Source organism: Triticum urartu, chromosome 2, assembly GCF_003073215.2.
Source record: "Triticum urartu cultivar G1812 chromosome 2, Tu2.1, whole genome shotgun sequence".
NCBI classification, from domain to species: Eukaryota; Viridiplantae; Streptophyta; class Magnoliopsida; order Poales; family Poaceae; genus Triticum; species Triticum urartu.
The window spans coordinates 68,530,336-68,541,333 of record NC_053023.1 but is presented as its reverse complement, the minus strand read 5'-3'; positions in this window follow the sequence as shown (position 1 = coordinate 68,541,333).

Genomic DNA, 10,998 nt, shown 5'->3' with positions numbered 1-10,998 from the left:
CTTTTAGTAAAAAAAGAGTAGAATCTATTTTTCCAATTTCAAAGCCTTTTTCAATAAGAAACTTGGTCAAGCATTTATACCATGCTCTAGGAGCTTGTTTAAGACCATAAAGAGCTTTGTGAAGTTTGTAAACATGATTAGATTTCTTAGGATTGACAAATCCGAGAGGTTGCTTAACATAAACTTCCTCCTCTATTTCACCATTTAGAAAAGCACTTTTAATGTCCATTTGGTACACGGTGATATCATGATGATTAGCATAGGCAAGTAAGATGCGAATGGACTCAAGTCTAGCAACGGGGGCATATGTCTCACCATAGTCCATACCTTCGACTTGAGTGTAGCCTTGGGCGACGAGACGTGCTTTGTTGCGAACTACTTTTCCATCTTCATATTGCTTGTTGCGAAACACCCATTTGGTACCGATGATGTTGTGGTTGTTGTCGGGCTTCTCAACTAATGTCCAAACTTGATTTCTCTCAAAGTTGTGTAGATCTTCATGCATGGCATTTATCCAATCCAGATCTTCCAAAGCTTCTTCAACCTTCATAGGTTCAATGCTAGAGATGAATGAATAGTGTTCACAAAAGTTAGCTAAACGAGTTTTTGAGCGAGTGATTCTCCCGGTTTGGATATCATTGTAGATTTGCTCGACGGGATGGTCTTTAGCAATTCTTGCTCGAACTCGTGAAAGCTTTTGTTTGGATCTTGGTTGAACATCTTATTCATCCTGTTCTTGTTCTTAGCCTTCTTCGTTGTTGACGTTGTCGTTCTCTTGTCGTGGTGGAGAAGGAGGTTGTTGGCGTTCATCTTGGTGCACTTCCTTGTTTTCTTCATCTTGGTGTGTCCCGCTTGTGGATGCTTCCGTATCAAATCTTGGTTCACCTTGTCGTGAGGTAGAAGCTTCCACTTGGATGGACGAGGTACTCTCCTTCACCTCCATTGGACGAATATTGCCAATAGACAAGTCTTGGATTGCTTCCGAAGGGCCTTTGTCTCCTACATCAATTGGCAATTGCTCTACTTGCGAGCCGTTAGATTCATCAAACTTCACATCTACCGTCTCTTCAACCTTTCGGGTGAAATTATTGTAGACACGATATGTGTGAGAGTTTGAGCCATAACCAAGTAGGAAACCTTCATGAGACTTAGGAGCAAATTTAGAATGACGATGCTTATCAAGAATGTAGCACTTTGAGCATCCAACTTGTGGTTTGTTACCGGTGACGAGCTCGTATGCCGTCTTGCCGAGTAGCTTGTGAAGATATAAGCGATTTGTTGCATGACAAGTTGTCTCAACCGCTTCCGCCCAAAAGTGCTTTGGCGTCTTGTACTCATCAAGCATTGTTCTCTCCATTTCGATGAGTGTCTGGTTCTTCCTCTCAACAACTCCATTTTGTTGAGGTGTGTACGTAGCCGAGAACTCATGTGAAATCCCTTCTTCGTCAAGAAAGGTGTCCACATTTGCGTTCTTGAACTCCGTTCCGTTGTCGCTGCGAACCTTCTTGATTTTCACTTCAAATTGATTTTGGGCCTTCCTAGCAAAGTTTTTGAAGATCTTTTGGACCTGCGATTTATCATCGAGAAAGAACACCCACGTAAATCTTGAAAAATCATCAACTATAACTAGACCAAAAGAATTTCCACCGAGACTTTTGTAAGCGTTAGGACCAAAAAGATCCATGTGAAGTAGCTCAAGTGGTCTCCTTGTGGTCATGATGTTCTTCACGGGATGCCTTCCTCCAACCTGTTTACCTGCTTGACAAGCGCTGCAAAGTCTATCCTTATCAAATATGACATCGTTGACACCAAGCATATGATTTCCTTTAATAAGCTTGAGGGAGTCCTGGATTAGGGGGTGTTCCGGTAGCCGGACTATACCTTCAGCCGGACTCCAGGACTATGAAGATACAAGATTGAAGACTTCGTCCCGTGTCCGGATGGGACTTTCCTTGGCGTGGAAGGCAAGCTTGGCAATGCGGATATTCAAGATCTCCTACCATTGTAACCGACTTTGTGTAACCCTAACCCTCTCCGGTGTCTATATAAACCGGAGGGTTTTAGTCCGTAGGACAACTTCATCATACAACAATCATACCATAGGCTAGCTTCTAGGGTTTAGCCTCCTTGATCTTGTGGTAGATCTACTCTTGTACTACCCATATCATCAATATTAATCAAGCAGGACGTAGGGTTTTACCTTCATCAAGAGGGCCCGAACCTGGGTAAAACATCGTGTTCCTTGCCTCCTGTTACCATCCGGCCTAGACGCACAGTTCGGGACCCCCTACCCGAGATCCGCCGGTTTTGACACCGACATTGGTGCTTTCATTGAAAGTTCCTCTGTGTCGTCGCTTTTAGGCCCGATGGCTCCTTCGATCATCAACAACGATGCAGTCCAGGGTGAGACTGTTCTCCCCGGACAGATCTTCGTCTTCGGTGGCTTCACACTGCGGGCCAATTCGCTTGGCCACCTTGAGCAGATCGAAAGCTACGCCCCTGGCCATCAGGTCAGGTTTGGAAGCCTAAACTACACGGCTGACATCCGCGGGGACTTGATCTTTGACGGATTCGAGCCACAGCCAAGCGCGCCGCACTGTCTCGATGGGCATGATATAGCTCTGCCGCCGAACAGTGCCTTGGAGGCCGCACACGCATCGGTTCCAACCATTGATTCGGAGCCTACTGCGCCGATCGAGGATCAGCGGTTGGACGCTGCCTCAGGGGCTGCGATCTCAGAGGCGATCGAGCCGAACTCCAGCCCCGCACTCCGCATGGCCCGTGACTCCGAGGAGTCGGATTCCTTTCCGAACTCCGAGCCCCCCGCGCCCCTGCCGATCGAATCCGATTGGGCGCCGATAATGGAGTTCACCGTCGCAGACATCTTTCAGCACTCGCCCTTCGGCGACATCCTGAATTCGCTAAAGTCTCTCTCTTTATCAGGAGAGCCCTGGCCGGACTACGGTCAGCAAGGATGGGATTCGGATGATGAAGAAATTCAAAACCCACCCACCACCCACTTCGTAGCCACTGTCGACGACTTAACCGACATGCTCGACTTCGACTCCGAAGACATCGACGGTATGGACGACGATGCAGGAGACAACCAAGAACCAACGCCTATAGGGCATCGGACAGCCACCTCATCTCACGATGTGTACATGGTGGATACCCCTAAAGGAAGCAACAACGAGGAAAACGGGGATGGAAAGAGGGATCGATCTCTCGAAAAACAATCAAAGCGTCGGCGTAAACGCCGACCCAAGCCCCGCCTCGATAAAAACCCAGCCATAGAGCAGGATGAGCCGGTAGACGACGAGCATGCCTTAGAGCAACCGTCCCAACAGGACAACCCGGACAGAGAAACCGAACATCCCTCCCCCGGCAAAAATGGCATTCCGGACGACCCTACGCCGGACAAGCCCACGAAGCAGAAGAACCTCCACAAACGGCTCGTTGCAACCGCACGCAGCCTGAAAAAGCAGAAGCGGAAGCTAAAAACTGCGGAAGATGCACTCAAGATCAGATGGAGTAAAGTAATCAATACCGCAGACAAATACGGCGACAGTCGCCGCACTAAAAGCTATCCGAAGAGAAAGCTACTGCCTGAATTCAACGAGGAGGCCTTAGAGCCCTCGCATTCCAAAAGCGAGAAAGCCACACGGTCGGACAGACGACCCATGGCCAGCATAAAGCGGCAAGCAGCGCCGCACTTAAGCCGGCATGCGACCCACTTAAGGATTCGCATCATGGCCCAGCCAGGTCCATTTACGGGCCAAGAAAGCAAGCTCTCATAAGCAATGCAATAAAGCCATTATCAGAATCCGGCACACCCAAATACAGGGGTGCCGCACACCCCCTATGTTTCACCGATGAGGTCCTGGATTATGAATTTCCAGCGGGATTCAAACCCGTAAACATAGAGGCATATGATGGAACAACAGACCCTGGAGTCTGGATCGAGGATTATATCCTCCACATACATATGGCTAGAGGAGATGACCTCCATGCCATAAAATACTTACCCCTCAAGCTTAAAGGGCCAGCCCGGCATTGGCTCAAAAGCCTTCCTGAAAACACAATCGGAAGTTGGGAAGAGCTCGAGGACGCTTTCCGAGCAAATTTTCAAGGGACCTATGTCTGCCGTCCGAATGCAGACGATCTTAGTCACATAACTCAACAGCCCGGAGAGTCAGCTCGGCAATTCTGGAATAGATTTCTTACTAAAAAGAATCAGATAGTCGACTGTCCGGACGCTGAAGCCTTAGAGGCTTTCAGGCATAATGTCCGAGACGAATGGCTCGCCAGACACCTCGGCCAAGAAAAGCCAAGAACAATGGCCGCACTAACAAGCCTCATGACCCGCTTTTGCGCAGGAGAGGACAGCTGGTTGGCAAGATGCAGCACCAGTGACCCAAGTACATCCGAAACTAGGGATGGAAACGGAAAACCGCGACGCAATAACGACCGTCGCCGGACTAAGGAAAAAAGTCCGAAGAGCACGGCAGTCAACGCCGGATTAAAAAGCTCACGACAGAATCAGAAAAAGCCGCCCCTCCAAGATAACAGGGACGACCTATCCAACCTAAACAAAATCTTGGATAGGATATGTCAAATACACAGCACTCCCGGAAAGCCTGCTAACCATACCCACAGAGATTGTTGGGTTTTCAAACAATCCGGCAGACTCAACGCCAAACACAAGGGGCTCGACACACCAAGCGAAGACGAGGACGAACCTCAAAAGCAGAGTACCAAGAAACAAAAGAATTTCCCACAAGAACTAAAAACAGTAAACTTACTCCACATAACAAAACGTGCGGCACCCATAAAGGTATGCGCCCCACGGCCTATCCCAAAGGAATCCCGCCACTGGTTGTCAAAACCAATCATCTTCGATCATTTGGATTATTCTAGAAATATTAGGAACCCAGGCTGGACTGCCCTGGTACTCGATCCAATAATTGGCGGACTCCAGTTTTCAAATGTCCTTATGGACGGTGGCAGCGGACTCAACCTGATATATCAGGACTCAATCCGCCACATGGGGATCGACCCAAAAAGAATTCGCCACAGCAAAACCTCCTTTCAAGGAGTAACGCCAGGTCCGGACACCCATTTCTTGGGTTTTCTCCGGCTCGAGGTTATTTTCGGCTCTGCCGATAACTTCCATCACGAAAAGCTGACTTTCCACATCGTCCCATTCTCAAGTCGCTACCAAGCACTACTGGGACGCGAAGCTTTCGCCCGCTTTAACGCAATACCACATTATGCATCTCTTATGCTTAAGATGCCCGGTCCACGCGGCATCATCTCCTTAAAGGGGAAGCAATGAGAACACCTCCCCCAAGCGGAGGATTGTGCGGCCGCTTTAACAGCCACACAATACAATGGCTTCACCAGCCAGAACATCAGAACAGGTCATTAAGACCACGGACACGGATAGACGAGTCCGGCACAAAAGTATCGTTGATAAGGGCTTAGTGGCATATACCCCTGCACTAGGGGCTTCACACGTATAAAATAAGAGACAATAAAGCTCAATTTTTCATATTTTACTTTACACTTTGTTTATTTCATATAACTTTTGTTCGGCACGCCCCTTTTTCAACTTAGTTGCTCTCTTTTTACAGATGAACGTCGTGCTGCGCCCGTCCAGGATACGGCACAACGGAGACACAGGCGCAGACGTGCAGTAGGGACCCGTTCCAAGGATTCTTTTTAGATTAAGACCCTGCGTAAACCTTTTTTACTGTCTCTTGTTGATACACATCCCCTGGTTCTATGACCAAGGAGGAGGCTGGTGTCTTGGCATGTGGCCACGTCAGAATTCTTGCGCGTACCTGGACACTAGGGGCTTATACCTCAGAGCGTTACCTCGCCCGCTCTCATAAAGACCGAATACCTTAGGGAGTGTTCGGCGTCGCGAGTTTGGCCTTATATGCATCAGCTCTGAGTCATGATTTTGGTCAAATGTTGGGTTGCCCGGCTCCTGTGTTCGGCCGCCTTACGTTCCGCTCTATCGGCTAAGGCGGCACCAGGAGAACTACTGCGATTGTGCCCTGGTTCGGCCAGGCGAGCGCCTCAGTAGAGAAAGCCTAAAACCGACTGTCATGATATGGCGTGAGACTGGTCAACCACTCGATGACTCTCCGAAATCTATAGGATTCCTCCGCATTAACGAAGGGCCGTTTCCCGGCCAGGCACATACGCGCCCCAAATTCGGGCGAGCGCAGTCGCCACCAGGGGCTACCTAAATAGTCCCATTGTCAAGCTCCTATGGCTAAGTGAAAGTGTTAAAGCATTATAGTCCGGTTGCCTAGCTCGCTGCGCTATCACCTCCTTTGTAGGACCAAGACGTTGGATTAAGTGTGAAAATGCGCCTTCTGCGAGCACCCCCGCACTATGTGCGTGGGGGCTGAAGCCAACGACTGCAATCTTTCAGATTTTGTATATATATCTTAAAACGGCCGCACAGGAGGTGTTCCAAATACTTGAAGGCACAAGTATAAAAGGCTACTACAATTCATCAAAATATTGCTTTATAATTACATATGCTATCAGAACATAGCATCCTTCGAGCACTGCGCCTCTATTACACGAGCGCCTTCAAGGACTTCCTAAAAATAGTGCTCGGAGGGTACTCGGCTTTTGTCCGAATCTCGGGATGCAACAATGGTGGTCTCCATCTCTGCCCAGTATGTCTTGACACGGGCAAGAGCCATCCGTGCGCCCTCTATGCATGCTGACCTCTTCATCGCATTGATACGTGGCACCGCGTCAAGGAATTGCTGCACCAGGCTGAAATAACTTTTCGGCTCCGATCTCCCCGGCCACAGATGACCCCTGACGTACTTCATGGCGAGTCCGAACAATCTATTCAGTTCGGCCCATTGAGCCAGACGATCGTCCACTGCCAGTGGACGCTCTGGATTCTGGAACTGCGACCAGAAAAGCCTTTCCACTTCTTGATCTTCTTGATCTCGAAAGTATTCGGTCGCATCAGCAGCACTCGCTGCCAAATCCAGATAGGTGTCCTCTGCACTCCACTCCGGTCCAATGGAGCAAACTTCGGATCGCAAAACTTCCTCCACAGCATAAAGGGCTTTCCAGCCGCAATCTGTCCGGCCTGACGCAGCTCCTCCTTCGCAGCTCTCATCACAGAGCGAGCGTCCTTGGCATCAGCAACGGCCTTCTCTAAGTCCGTATGTCTCGCCTGGTCTTCTTTCTCAAGAAACTTGCAATGGTCAGCAGCACTTTTTAACTTCACGGCCATCTCGGCCATCTCCTTCTTGCTTCGGCAGTGAGCAGCTTGCTCGGCTCTTAGCTCTTCAAGGGCCTTCTCGGCAGCCGCATCACTTTCCCTAGCTTGTTCCTTAGCTCGGGCAAGTTCCGCCCGAAGACTCTCCACGGCGGCCGCACCATCTGCGTCAAGCACACACATTGTAAGATACTGGCATAAAGCTCCACTTACCAGATGCTGCCCGAGGAATTGCATACCTTGAGCCTCATCCAGATGCTCGTTGACGAGCGCGATGTCGGCATCTGCCACGTCAAGTTGCCGCTTTAGTTCGGCAAAATCATCAGTTCGGCTCGATTCCGGACACTTCGCCACCTGTATACAAAGGCGACATTTTAGACCTGGGATTATGATCCTCTGCACGCCATCAATTTTGACAACGCACAGAGTCTCAGGGGCTACTATCTACACAGGGCGCATCTTGTTTATGCGCAATTGACAAAGAAGTACATTATCAAACGTACCTCAAAACCCATCAGCAAACTTCTGACGGCCTCATGCAATCCGCTTTCCGCGGACGAAATCCTTCCAATCACCGTACCCATCAATGCACGGTGCTCCTCTGAGATAGAAGCTCGCCCCAGCAGAATCATCAGCTCCTCCGAACGCGCATCGGACGGTGCCGGACTCGTCCTATGACCTCCATCGAAGGCCGGACGCGGAGAACCTCGGGGGGACATGTGGCTACCTTCCACCCCTGCCGGATTCGAAGAAACCCTCCGCGACGACACCTCAAGGTCGCCCGCCTCGCCAGGCGGTACGGCAGGGGGAGGCGTTCCACTCTCCATCATCTCCGGAATAAGATCCCCCGAAGACGAGCTCTGCTGAGAAGGGCTGAGGTCCGAGCTACAAAGTAAAATTTCGGTTAATCTTCTCAGATAAAAAGCAAGGATTTCTCTCATCCCTCTAAAGGAAAATCTCTCTCTACTTACGGCTCGCTGGAGGGCTGATCCCTTTGAGGGCGTAGTTCGGCCGAGGATCTCCCCGGCGTCGGACCCTCTCACGAGGACTTTTTCCCCCGCTTTGAGGCCATGGTCTCCGGGTCGTCAGAGGCGGCCCTCTTCTTCCCCTTAGGAGAGGAATTGTCGGTTCCTCCCTTCGGAGCAGCCTCCTTCGAGGAGGCCATAGTTTCCTTGTCCTCCCCCTCACTTCCCTCCAAAGGCACGATCTTCAACATCCTGACTAGCACGGGATCCGGCCTGGTCTCAGGAAAGGGAGCCGGACACCTGATCAGCTTTGCCTTCGCTATCCACTCCTGTTTAAAAGGACATCTCTTTTAGGGGCGAATTTATGACAATCTTACAGATAGCGAATCCCGGCACAAGGTTACTTACTTGAGTATCCGGGCGATTGCAGCTTAAACCTGCGTCCTCGGTCAAATCTGGACACATTGCTTGTGATCCGAAGAACATTTTATACATCTCCACGGGCGTTGCGCCCATAAAATGCTGGAGAGCTCATGGTCCCTCCGGATTAAACTCCCACAGACGAAGGGAGCGACGTTTGCCGGGCAGTGTTCGGCGAATCAGCATGACCTGCGTCACCTTGACCAGGTTGAGGTCTCTTTCTAAGAGATCCCTAATGCGGCCCTGCAACAAGGACACGTCTTTGGATAACCCCCAATCTAATCCTTTGTTGACCCATGACGCTAGCCGTGGTGGGGGACCCGAGCGAAAGGCAGGAGGCGCCACCCACTTGGTGCTCCTGGGAGCGGTGATATAGAACCACTCTCGTTGCCACAAGCCGAGCTCCTCTTGAAAGGAGCCCTCGGTCCATGGAGCATCAGCATTCTTACTTATGACAGCGCCTCCGCACTCTGCGTGCCGTCCCTTGATCATCTTCGGCTCCACTCCAAAAGTCTTGAGCCATAATCCGAAGTGAGGAGTAACATGGAGGAACGCTTCGCACACAACGATGAATGAGGAAATGTTGAGGATGGACTCCGGAGCTAAGTCATGAAATTCCAGCCCATAATAGAACATCATCCCCCTCACGAAGGGATCCATCGGGAAGCCTAACCCCCGAAGGAAGTGAGACATGAACACTACACTCTCACCGGGCTGGGGACTGGGAATAACCTGCCTTTGAGCAGGCAACCTATGCGAAATTTCAATGGTCAAGAACTTAGCCTCTCTCAACTTTAGCACGTCCTCCTTCGTGACGGGGGAGGGCATCCATCGGCCTTGAAGGTCGGAACCGGACATTGTCGAAGGTCCGAAGTGCCTGGAATCTGGAGCCTAGGGTGTTGGAACTCGAGGCGACGGGCGAACTTGTTTTGAGATTGGAGAAAAGGAGTAAGGCCCTGGTCTCTTTATAAGGGGTTGAATACCAGGAGCCCTCCCCGTAACCGTTTGGGACTCGCCTTTAATCGAGAAGACACGCTAACGGGCACGATTGGGTTACCCACGTCCGTATTGATGAGAATCCCGTAAATAAAGGGGACATGATCTCTGCTTTGACAAGACGTGCCAAGGAAACCGCCTCGCAAAACACGCTGAGGTGGAAAAGTGAAAACGATTCGAATAAAGGCTTGGCTGTAGTGTGATGTCACACTGTGGAATACGTCAGCAGATTAGATTTGTGTTAATATTATTCTCTCTGTGGCAATACGTGGAAACTTATTTTGCAGATCCGGACACTACTCTTCGTGTTTACAAACTTTTATGAAGAATTTGGAGGAGGAACCCGCCTTGCAATGCCGAAGACAATCTACGCGCCGGACTCGTCGTCATTGAAGCCTGGTTCAGGGGCTACTGAGGGAGTCCTGGATTAGGGGGTGTTCAGGTAGCCGGACTATACCTTCAGCCGGACTCCAGGACTATGAAGATACAAGATTGAAGACTTCGTCCCGTGTCCGGATGGGACTTTCCTTGGCGTGGAAGGCAAGCTTGGCGATGCGGATATTCAAGATCTCCTACCATTGTAACCGACTTTGTGTAACCCTAACCCTCTCCGGTGTCTATATAAACCGGAGGGTTTTAGTCCGTAGTAAAACTTCATCATACAACAATCATACCATAGGCTAGCTTCTAGGGTTTAGCCTCCTTGATCTCGTGGTAGATCTACTCTTGTACTACCCATATCATCAATATTAATCAAGCAGGACGTAGGGTTTTGCCTCCATCAAGAGGGCCCGAACCTGGGTAAAACAGCGTGTTCCTTGCCTCCTGTTACCATCTGGCCTAGACGCACAGTTCGGGACCCCCTACCCGAGATCCGCCGGTTTTGACACCGACAAAGCTTGTCAAGGTTTCGCATACCAACATGACCTAATCGTCTATGCCATAACCAACCTTTAGAAGATTTAGCAATTAAGCAAGTTCTAGGTTGAGCCTTTTTAGTGAAATCAACAATGTAAAGATCACCTCTGCATATACCAGTAAAGATTATTTTATGATTATCTCTACGAAACACTTGGCAATCTACTTCAGTAAATAGGACATTGAAACCGAAATCAGCAAGTCTAGATACTGAAAGTAAATTGTAGCCAAGGGATTCAACGAGCATGACATTTTGTATGGAGATATCATGTGAAATGGCCACCTTACCTAGGCCAACCACCTTACCCTTTGAGTTATCACCAAAGGTGACATACTTTCGAGGGCCGTCGTTTTAAGCAAGCTCAGGAACATATCTTTATCTCCGGTCATATGATCAGTACATCTACTATCAAGAACCCATTCCTTTCCTCCAGCTAT